Source organism: Dipodomys merriami, unplaced genomic scaffold (genome assembly GCF_024711535.1).
Source record: "Dipodomys merriami isolate MVZ:Mamm:240054 unplaced genomic scaffold, mDipMer1.0.p SCAF_35, whole genome shotgun sequence".
In the NCBI taxonomy this organism is placed as follows: domain Eukaryota; kingdom Metazoa; phylum Chordata; class Mammalia; order Rodentia; family Heteromyidae; genus Dipodomys; species Dipodomys merriami.
Window position 1 is genome coordinate 9,784,864 of NW_027205048.1, and position 10,805 is coordinate 9,795,668.

Here is a 10,805-nt window from a genome sequence, read left to right on the forward strand (position 1 = left end):
CCTCTTCACCCACCACACCCACCTCCCCTTCCTCCTCCTCCAGACCCAGACGCCATCTTCTCTGGGAAGCCCACATAACTGCCTTCCTCAGCTAAGTCCACTGCGGTAGCAAATACTTGAGAGAATCAGCTTAAACAGAAGAAAGGATTACTTTGACTCACAGTTTGGGACATTTTGGTTCACGTCCAAGCGGCCTTGTTGCTTTTGAATCTGTGGTGAGGCAGCAGGTGGTGGCGTGTTCACCTCATGTGATCTAGAAGTAAAGAGAGACAGGAAGGAGTTGAGCCCTGTCCCCTGCCCCCCACTCGACCCCAAGGTACCACCTTCTCCTAACAGTGCCAAGCTGGGAACCACGCCTTTAACACAAGGGCTTTTAGAACATTCTAGATCCAAGGCAAGGGACTCCCCTCTCCCCTCACATACATTCACACCCAGGCTGCCCTCCTCTCAACTGTTTGTTTATAGAATGTTTTATTGGCCATCTATTCACTTGTTCTTGTCAGTCTCTAGTCTGATTTGGCACAGAGGATATGAGTTTGATTTAATCTCAAATACTCCTAGGACAGCACCTAAATATAACAATAGTTTGACAGATTAACTGGATGAATGAAAGGTTGGAAAGATGAACTCAGAGCAGGGAGAGGGTCCCAGTATTCCTTCCCCATGCACACTTCAAAGCCTTGGCAGTGTGGAAATGGGAAGTTCCAAGATCCAGCTAGTGGCAGGTGGTCATGGGAAGAATTTTCACTTCACTTCCAGGGTGCTGCTGCTGAATGCAGGCCATTGGCTGAATTTACACTGGCCCAATCTCACTGCCCAGCCAATCACGCAAAGGAAGAAAAGTCAGCCTTAAGGAAGAGAAGGGTCAGCCCGAGAGATTTGCTGAATTCTCTTTGGCCTTTCCACTCAATCAGAAAGGTCATTCTCACAGCTGTATGGAAACACACTACAGCCTGGTTCTGAGTGTCATAAATCCTGTGACAATGTTATCTCAATCCCTACAAAGTAGGGACCAGTAGAGGATAGTCTCAGGAGAGAATCACATGCAATACCCAAGTGCCTCTTCATATGTATATAAAATAATATATACATACTGGAGTGAACTCCAAAGATAGGGAAACAAAGGACTCTTAATTTGTGTTTCCTATTCCTATATTCATGTACATATCTGTAGGGGTAGGGGAGGGCACAGAATCTGAGGAAAAAGGGTAGAAAAGTTCGGCAGTGGACATGGATGAAAGTGAACTATACATACAACTCACAGGTAGAAATAGGAGAGAGGAAATGGGAGAGAATGAGGGAACAGATGACACTGCACAAAAGGAAATGTACTTATTATGTGATGCATATAAATTCTAACCCTGTGTATATCACCTCTAGAGTAACAATAGAGTAATTTTAAGTTCTGCTGGTCCAACAATGAGGATTTTCCCAGTGCTTAGATTCAGGAATCTCAAACGTTAGCCTATGTTGGAATGTGCTGGCGGGGTTACTATAGTACTCGCCGCTGAGGCTCTCCTCCGGAGTTCTGGACTTCTTCTGTCTAAGGTAGGACCCACGGATTTGCATTTCTAAGTTCTTAGGTGAGATTTATGTCATTGGTCCGGGACCACACTTTGAAAAATCATTGCTCTAGAAGACGCTCAAGGAGAAGTTTGCACAACTCATTTATCAGTTCTTATACACCGGGTGCCAGATGGACGTGCTACCCACTGATCAAATACCCAGGTAGCACTAGGACGTGACGTCATCACGCTCACCTGGCCCAAATTGCTTCTCTGTAGTTAAAGGAGGGAGTGGCCATTTGCCAACCCCACAGAGACCACATGGTCCAGCCTGGGGGCGGGGAGGAGGGTTGCTTTTTCAAACAAAAATCCCTGTTATCAGCTGCCTGCATATTACTGCAGCTCTCCCAGTCATGGTAGGGACTTGAAAAGGAGGTCAAGGGAAATTGAGTTCTCTGATTTCACCCCCCCCCCAAAAAATACAATCAAATCAGATGAAACCTCTGGGTTCACGGACCTCCTTCACCCCTCCCTAAATGTGACCTTTCCTATTAAGAAGGGGGAAAATGGTTGGGAAAAAACCTCTTCCACATCAAATAACAACTTAAGAGCATTTTCTGGTGATTTAAACGTAAACGAATCAGCAACATCTGGATTAAATTTTGCTCAAATTCTTCACAATCTAAACAATTAAGGTGGGGGAGGAAGCACTTGGCAAACTGCCCTTTGGGTTTAATCAAGCCGCAAGCATTGGAAAATTGGACTGAGGTGTTGATGAGTTCTGGGTAGTCTTAAGCCCCAGCCTCAACACTGTGAAGGCTCAGAAATAATATGAGCAGCATGTTCGCTCCCCACCCCACCCCGACCCCAGGACTCCTGGAGGAGACTAACTTACATCCATCTTCTTCGTGGTCCCACAAGGGCTGCTACTTCACGATTTGCTGCTCTGGACCAAGCCCACTTCCTAATGCATGGGACCAATCTTCTACCTGGTGACCAGAAGCAAACCGCTACAGTGAGAGCACTCAGCCTGAGCACAGCAGCCGTGAACCTGATGGTGCTTGGCACGCAGCAGATGCGCAGATGTGGCTTGTCATCCCGGTGGCTTTCCACAGCTAATTGGATGGTTTTCTCGTGCTGTCTGGGTTAGATGGCTCTGTGGAAGGATTCGCCTGCTAATGCCACCTAGGAAGCCAAGGCTGCCCCGGCTCCTGACTCTAATGCACCTACCTATGCCTGTCTCCATCAGTGCACCTAGGGGAGGGAGGGAGGGGAGGGTGGCTGGATGCAAAGCCCAGTTTGGAATCTCCCATCAGTCATTTTGGGTCTGGCAGACATTTTGCAAAGACACCTGACCTCTTTGAAGCTTCCATTGGTTTCTTCCTCTGTTGCATGGGATTGATCACCTTCATGGAGGTCTTGTGAGAATAAAATGAGAATTCTGGTGCCCGGCATGGGGGGAGGGGGTCTGTTGCCCAGAACATTGGCACCATCTGAGACTCTACTAGAACTTTCAGCCTTTAGGCCCCACCCTAGACTTACAGAATCCAAATGCACCTTTGTTTGAAAAGCATGCCAAGGGATCTGTGTGTACTTTTCAGTTTGAGAAGCAACCGCGTTAAAGCATCCGGCCTATAGTAGATGCTCAATGGACCTTAGTTGGCACCATCCTCCTCCTCCCAGCTCCAGCTGCCTCATCCATCCTGAAAAACAAAAAAAACAGAGTCAATTAGCCAGTCCATAAAAACATCCGTGGAGAGATCAGGTTAGAAGGCTGGCTTTCTCTTCGTGTGGTACAACGACATTTCCTACCAATGTCCTTTCATGAAAGGGTGGGGAAGGGGCTGTTGTGTGAACTGACAAATCAAAGCAAGTCAGAATGAAGACTGCAATCACTTATCCGCATTATGCGGAGGCATTCAGCCCATCTGGTGCGCTGTCCTCATCATTACCCGCTGATCACAGACCCTGAGCATTACCTGGGACCAGCCCAGAAACATGAAAGGTAGGGAATGGACCCAGATTTCTCGACAGGCTGTCATGGAAAATTTTTCTCCTGGGGTGGGGGCAGTATGCCCAGGAAGAGGAATATCAGTACAATGGCAAGCCCAGCGTTTCCCACCACCACCCCACCTCCTCGGAAAACACATTTCCATGATTCTGGATTTCTCAAGCTCACTTAGCTTATGGGATGATGAGGGACTCTCTTGGCTGGCTGCCTGCATGCCTCATTTCCATGATTACACCAAGTCATCCAGAAAGTGGCCTCCTCAGAGTGACTGGACTCCTATCAGGTGTCTCTCCCTGCCCTTTCCCCTGCCTCCACCTCCCTGCACAAAGCCCTGCCTGCCACACATGACATTGAGTGTGATCTCTGGGTAATGGATCACACAACTTCTGCAGCTCAGTTTCTTCTTCTCTTTGCCCCCAACACATTGATCAATGTGACCGAGGAGAGCTCTCCAGAGCTCACAGGCTGCCTCCCCTCTTCTCCCACTATTCCCTCCTCCTGGCTGCTCCCTCACCTTCCTCCTCTTTTACACACACAAACACACACACGCACACACACACACACACACACACACACACACACACACACAGAAAATACTCAGAACATTAAAGAAAGCTGTTAAGCTAATCTGGGGCATCTAAATGGGCAATATATATTGAATCCATGCTCCATTGATCATAATTATTGCAGGGCCCTTTATCAAGTAACGATCTTAAACCATTATTTAGAGATCATTTTGCTTTCCATTACTGTCACTATATTGCAAAATTCACAGGGAATTGGATGCCGTGGCGATAGAGGGGTGCACGCGGTATTAGCCAGGACTCTGCCTTGTCATCCCCGAGTGTTTCCAAGTGGGGAGATTCAGGGCCACAGTCAGTGAACTTTTGAGGAGCCCCCATCAGCTTTATGGCAGAAAAATAAATCCTTCACCCAGGTTTGATTTTCCACCATGGCTCTGCAAACAATATCACCGTTATTCTTGCTTTACGATAATCCCCGTTAAGACCCTCCGCATAGAAAACCCCCAACTCACACTGGGCAGCCATTGCAAAGTGCCTGAATGAGGTACTCGACCTGTGGGGGAAGAAACCAGGGGGCCTTCTCTGGAATGGCCCGGCCTCCTTCACGGGAGCTTTTCTACTGAAAGGATGGCTTCCTCAGAAGAGCTTTTGCATCTCCTCCAGTGTCCTGCTCGGCGTCCATACCATCTTTTGGTCCCCAATCCATTCTTGATTAGAGACACGCTGCAGAGACACAGGGGACTTCCCAGCAATGGTGAGTTGAATGCAAGTGAACAAGGGAGTTGAGGTTATTAGCCTGGTCGTCAGAATAGGTTCAAATCCAGACTTAGACTCCTACTTACTTTAGAACCTCAGTAATCCATTCACATTATGTCAGGCTTCTGCAGAACTAAGAATTTGGATGGCTATTGACAGGACCGTGGGACCATTCAGACGCAGTGCCTCACAGAAGAGAGCTATGGTGGCTGTCACCCAGAGCAGTGGCCCTCACACATCTGTGCATCTGAGTCACACACATTGCAGGCCCGAAATCTGCAGATTCAGATCTAGTAAAGCCAGGGTTGGAGAGGAAGATTTTAACAGCTGAAGGCTAACAGTCAGACTTGCTTTACTGACCTGAGACCTGAACAGCCTTTACTATCCATCTTGGCTCAGCAGGAAAAGAACAGTGAAGGAAACTGACCCAAGATGGTCCTATTGTCAGAGGAAAAATGCGTAAGACTTGAAATAAAACTGACCTGAAACTTGTTCAACCACTTTGGAAAGCAGTATGGAGGTTCCTCAAAAGACTCCACATAGAGCTCCCCTTTGACCCAGCAATCCCACTTTTGGGCATTTACCCAAATGATCACAAACAAGACCATACTAAAGCTACCAGCACAACTATGTTTATCACAGCATTATTTACCATAGCTAAGATATGGAACCAACCCAGATGCCCCTCAGTAGATGAATGGATCAAGAAAATGTGGTATATATACACAATGGAATTCTATGCCTCCATCAGAAAGAATGACATTGCCCCATTTGTTAGGAAACGGAAAGGCTTGGAAAAAATTATATTAAGTAAGCCAGGCCCCAAGAAACATAGGTCCCATGGTTTCCCTTATTTGCAATATCTAGTATATGTCTGAGTCAAGCAGAAAAGGTCAGATAAGGTGATGTTAGGGAAATGAACCCTAAGATGTGGGGAACGCCTTCTCGACCAGCGAGGAAGAACGACCACCACACCAGGAGTCTTCTCAGATCACACTTTATTGGAGAGCCTTCTTAGTTGTAGGAGAGCTTGGGCGCGAGAGAGCGTGCACAGAAAACATGGCCGCTTATATAGGGAACAGGAACACGTGTCGTCCTATCATTGGTCGTCTGCCTTTCACCGTCACCAAGTGCCACGGGATTGGCTGGGGACTCTACGTGGCTCGCGCATGCGCAAAGCCCAGGACCCACTGTCCCGCCAAGCACTGCCTAATATGGAGTTGTTTACCTCAACGCTGGAAGGGAGTGGGCGGAGTCTAATTGCGTTCGCCCCGGCTCCCCACACTAAGATATGTATTCAAATTTTTTTTTCCTTTCATGTGATTGTTTCTAACACATTTATAAGATTATTTCTTTATTGCTTTGTATGTCCCTCCCCCACAGTATAACCCCTGCTTTCACTGTATTTCATGTCGGTATAATTTGTGGAGGGGAAGGGGAAAAACAAATCATTTAAATAGGGATACAGGTGGACCCATTGCAACAATGAGATGTACAAGACGTTATGTCGAAAACGAACTTTACAACTTTGGTGTGTGGGGGGGTGGCCGGGGAGGATTGGGGGGGGGGGGAGGCGGGGTGAGCATGGGAAGGGACAGGAAGGGGAAACAAAGGAGGAGACTACAATGCTTGATAAGAAATGTACTCATTATCTTGCCCATGTAATTTAACCCCTCTGTACAGTATTTTCACAAATAAATAAATAAACAAACTGACCTGAATCTGCCTCTTGGCTCTACTCATTACTGGCTGTGTTTAAAACCACCTCTTATCTAGATTCATTCTCCCATCTGGAAATTGGAATGCACAGTTTGTACTTCGTGAAGTCGGTATGAAAATTAAACAGTAGGAAATGTTGATCTATAACAAATAAATGGTAACTGTTAATAATAGTGTTATGTCAAATAATGCTAATATTGGATCACATTTTACCTACCAAAAAATGGGAGTTTCACATGGATCGACCTAACCATAAGAACAGCAATATCACTAAGCATCCAAGTTTCATCAACTAATTACTGAAGTGAACACAAAGATAAGTTTCCATTAAATTGTGATATCGTTTGGTAGGTATAGTGGCACACACCTGTAATCTCAGTTACTTGGGAAATGGAGGATCAAGGGTTGAGGCTAGCACTAGGCAAAATGTTAGCAAGAACTTTCCCTTGCCCATCTCAACCCACAATCCAAACATGATGGCACACATTTGTGGTCCCAGCTTCTTGGGAGGCATAAATATGAGGATCAGAGTCCAAAGCTGCCTCCAGGCAAACACATGAGACCCTACACAAAAAAAAATCAAAGGTAGAATTCAGGGGTGGAAAAGATACAAGGAGCTCAAGAAATTGACCCCTCCCCAAAACAAATAAATCATTAATGGGGCAAAGGAGATAAGGTAAGATTTCTTGGAAGAGATAAGAATGGGGGGAAGAAAACCTGAAGAAATGCTTAACATCCCTACCCATCAAGGAGATGAAATCAAAACAACTTTCATCTCATCCCAGTTAGATTGACCAAAATTAAGAATTCAAACAATTATGAATGCTGGTGGTGATATAGGGGAAAAAGAATCCTACTCCACTGTTAGTGGGATTGTAAACTAGTTTAGCCACACTGGCCAGCAGTCTAAAGATTCCTCATAAAAACTAAACATAAATCTGCCCTATGATCCAGCCAGACCACTCCTGGGCATCTACCCAGAACATCACGAGCCAGGATACATAAAGACACCTGCACATCCATGTTCATTGCTGCACTAGTCACAATAGCCACATTGTGGAAACAGCCCAGATGCACCACAATAGATGAGTGGATCCAAAAATGCAGTACTTATACACAATGGAATTTTCACAGTCGTTACAAAGAATAAAATTGTGTTATTCGCAGGGAAATGGATGGACTTAGAACAATTGATGTTAAGTGAGGTAAGCCAAACTGAAGAGGCAGACGGCACATGTTTTCTCTCTTATGGGAAAGCTAGATCTAAAATACACAAGGACATGAAAAATTATTTAGGACTCTAGGTATTCACACACAGGGAGACCAAAGGAAGGTATTCTTAGGGGAGGAACACAACGGCACAAATGATTGTATGCCTCTGGTCATAACAAATAATATGTATTGAAATGAACTCCAGGAAATGGAAGCAAGAGGTTTCTTTTCTTTTTATATTGTTGGTTCGTTTATCTGGTTTGGAGGGGGGGGGTAGGGAGTAAGAGGAGCACAAAATGGAGGGAAAAGGGTGAACAAATGCAGCCATGGTACTTACTAAACACTATGTTGAAAACAAGCTATACAACTTGTGGCTGGGGACAAGGAAAAGAGGAGGAGTGAGGGAAGGGGTGGCACTGTCCAAAAAGAAATGCATACATAACCTGACTTATGAAATGGGAACCCCTCCATACATCACCTTTATAATAACACTTTAAAAATCAGGGTGTAGCTCAAGTGGTACAACATCTACCTAATAGGAGGCAGGTCCTGAATTCAACCCTAAGTCCTGAAAAATAAATTGTGCTAGTATTTTAGTTGCCATGTTCATCTATCAGGATACTGACTTACATTTACACACACACAGCTAATCGGCTTAGGCACGGGGATTTCCGTTTCATTTTGTTTGGGGGAGTTCTTCTAAATGACCCCAATGAGTAGCCAGGGTATGGACCACAGAGACATGAGGCTTGTGGGGCTCGCCTGGCATTTCTTGGCCACCACTGCAAGAACCTATGTCTTCACAGCCATCTTTCTTTCTCCTTGTTACCGATTTGCTAAAGGCTGGGAAACCAAACACTCAGGTCTTCTAGTTTATTTTTGTAAGCCTATATTTTTAAATAAAGTTGTTAGTAACATATTAAATGTTCAACAAGTGTTGAATTAAAAATAAACATTTAGCTGGGCCCTGGTGGCTCACTCCTGTAATCCTAGCTACACAGACGGCTGAAATCTGAGGCTCATGGTTCAAAGCCAGCCTGGAAAAAAGGCCATGAGACTCTTATATCAAATTAACTGCTCAAAAGAAGCCAGAAGTGGAGCTGTGGCTCAAGTGATAGCGTGCTAGCCTTGAGCAAAAGAAGCTCTGAGTTCAAACCCCAGGACCAGCACAAAACAACAACAAAAACAATAATAATAAACATTAAATAGGACAATGAAAGAAAAATATCTTCATAGATTCTGAAGGACACGTTAACAAGTAATGTCATGTTTAAAAAAAAAAAAAAACAGACAAGTACAGTAGCTCAAGCATGTAATCCTAGCCATTTGGGAGGTAAAAGTCAAGGCAAAAGACCAGCTAAGGCAAAAGAAGTTGACAAGAGTTCATTGCGACCAATGACTGGAGGCAGGGAATATATCTGCTATCCCAGAAAAAGCATAATGGCTGGGTGTTGTGACACCTGCCTATCATTCCAGCAATGGGGGCGGGCAGAAGGACACAAACAGGAGGCTCACTGTCCAGGCCAATCCAGACAACAAACTGAGATTTATTTTGAAAATAACCAGTGCAACACAAAAGGACTGACAGAAGGGCTAATTGGTAGAGCACCTTCTAGCAAATATAAGAACAATATAAGAAAAGCAAATTATAGCCTCTCAGAGACAGTGTGATCCATTTTCTCTATGTAACTTACATATGCATAGAAAAAAGCCTCAAAGGTAAACCCTAAAATATTAACAATGGTTATTTCTGAGTGTCAAGATTATAGATGCTTTAAATTTTTATGATCAACATGAATTATTTATATAAATTTAATTAATCAGCCATTTCCTCCTCTAATAAGCACATTATATGAAAGCCATGTGGGCCTGAGACCTTGTGTGCCAACTCTGCTTTTGTCCTAAGTTACTTGAGGCCAGTCCTAAAACTTTATAGAGTTTTAAAAAACCATTAACAGCATTATTATTAAGATATAATTCACATGCCACACAGTTCACCCACTTATAGTTTATACTATACTTCAGTGGCTTTTAGGGTATTGACAGAGTTGAATGCCCATCACTATATTGTGCTTCACATTGTCAGGTTCTAAAACAAAAAGAAACTAAATCCCAACAGGCATGCCCATTCCCTCCCTGCTCCACCCTTCAGCCCTTATCAACCACTAATCTACTGCCGTTGTTCTGCATTTACCTACTCCAGACACTTCACAATTCATTTCATAATCATACACCATTTAGTCCTGTGTGACTGGTTTCTTTCCCGAGGCATGTTGTTTTGACATCAAATTCCTGTCCTTAGCAAAGCACAATGTCCCTACCTTGGAAATGTCCTGTATATAAGGAATCAAATGCATATGCTTTAAAGCACTCTCTATCATCCTTCCCTTTACTCATGTTATTTATAGTTTGAGTTTTCTAACAACCCTAAAAGATGGGTATTGCAAAACTAAACAAGATAAGGGAGACATAGCAAGGTTAGCCAGGATTTTTCTTAGAGTACTAAGGATCCTTTTCATGTATACATTATTTTTACTTCTTCTCTAATTTAAAGATATTAACTTTAAAAATTCAACCTGATGGGGGCTGGAAAGGTGGCTCAGTTGTAGAGTGCTTGCCTCGCATGTATGAGGACCTGGGTTCGATTCCTTAGCACCACACAAGCAGAAAAAGCCGGAAGTGCCACTGTGGCTCAGGTGGTAGAGTGCTAGCCTTGAGCTGAAGAGCTGAGGAACAGCGCCCAGGCCCAGAGTTCAAAAAAATCAGCCTTCAACCTGATGGATGTTGCTTTCAGATGGAGTATCTTAGTTTATTCTTTCAAAGATCAGATATTGACTTTGGAATACAGGTTTGTTTAGCTAACAGTATAGAGACTAAGAGGACCAAGAACCTGGCACTGTCATCCTGTGTGCACCTGGTAAGTCTTCATGTTGCATCAATATGGTGGAAGGTATCACATATTGAGTCAATGCTGTGTACAAGCTCAGGTCTCTCTTCCTCTTATGTACTCACTACATCATGAAGGCCCTCCATTATGACCTTATTGAGTCCCAATTACCTACTAAAACCTATCCTCCA

General features: G+C 44.3%; 1 long non-coding RNA gene across 9 annotated transcripts in view; it reads right to left on the bottom strand.

Annotated features, from left to right (window-relative positions):
• Positions 1-10,805, bottom strand: part of LOC138803832 (uncharacterized) — a 78,470-nt gene that overhangs the window by 13,903 nt on the left and 53,762 nt on the right. For 3 of the 9 annotated variants that reach the window (XR_011365070.1, XR_011365062.1, XR_011365063.1), the window contains exons 2-5: positions 6,513-6,656; positions 3,063-3,208; positions 2,401-2,661; positions 162-253 (exon numbers count right to left, since the gene is read on the bottom strand). This is a non-coding gene — a long non-coding RNA (uncharacterized lncRNA). Of the gene's footprint in view, positions 1-161; positions 254-2,400; positions 2,662-3,047; positions 3,209-6,512; positions 6,657-10,641; positions 10,682-10,805 lie in introns of those variants that run through there. The other 6 variants (XR_011365065.1, XR_011365066.1, XR_011365067.1 and 3 more) reach the window with 4 other exon arrangements.